This window comes from Merops nubicus, unplaced genomic scaffold, assembly GCF_000691845.1.
Source record: "Merops nubicus isolate BGI_N331 unplaced genomic scaffold, ASM69184v1 scaffold31337, whole genome shotgun sequence".
In the NCBI taxonomy this organism is placed as follows: Eukaryota; Metazoa; Chordata; class Aves; order Coraciiformes; family Meropidae; genus Merops; species Merops nubicus.
The window spans coordinates 1-678 of NW_008622825.1; positions in this window are offsets into that span (position 1 = coordinate 1).

Genomic DNA, 678 nt, shown 5'->3' on the forward strand with positions numbered 1-678 from the left:
CGAGACCCAGGAGAGTCTGGGGATGCCACCAGTCCAAGAGCAGTTGTCCAAGCATCTGAAGACCCTTTGTGGGTCTCCTGAAGGTCCTGGCAAAGGGCTGCTTCGGCCTTGCAGCCTGGTTTCCAGAGGCAGCACTAAGGACACAGTTCCTGCAGGTTGTGAGCTCCACTTCCCCACCTCCCCTCGTCTCCCAAGAGCTTCTGAGCAGCGTGGCTCATAGAATCCTAGAATCCTTTAGGTTGGAAGGGACCTCCAAGATCATCAGGTCCAACCATTGAGCCATTAGGGCTCTAAAGTCCTCTGCTCAAACAGATCAGAATCTGTCAGGGTTGGAAGGGACCACAAGGATCCCCCAGTTCCAACCCCTCTGCCATGAGCAGGGACACCTCCCACTAGATCAGGCTGCCCAGAGCCTCCTCCAGCCTGGCCTTAAAGACCCCCATCCCAAGCCTGGCTGGTGGCACAGCAGAGGTTTCAAGGATGCTGTGCTTCATGGGTGCCTAAGACAGCTGGGGACAATCTTTTCAGCAGGCCCTGTTGGGACAGGACAAGGGGGGATGGTTTGAAACTAAAAGAGGGAGATTGAGACTAGAGAGAAGGAAAAAATGTTTGACACTGAGGGTGGTGGGCCCCTGGCCCAGGTTGCCCGGTGAGGCGCCCACTGCCCGCTCCCTGGAA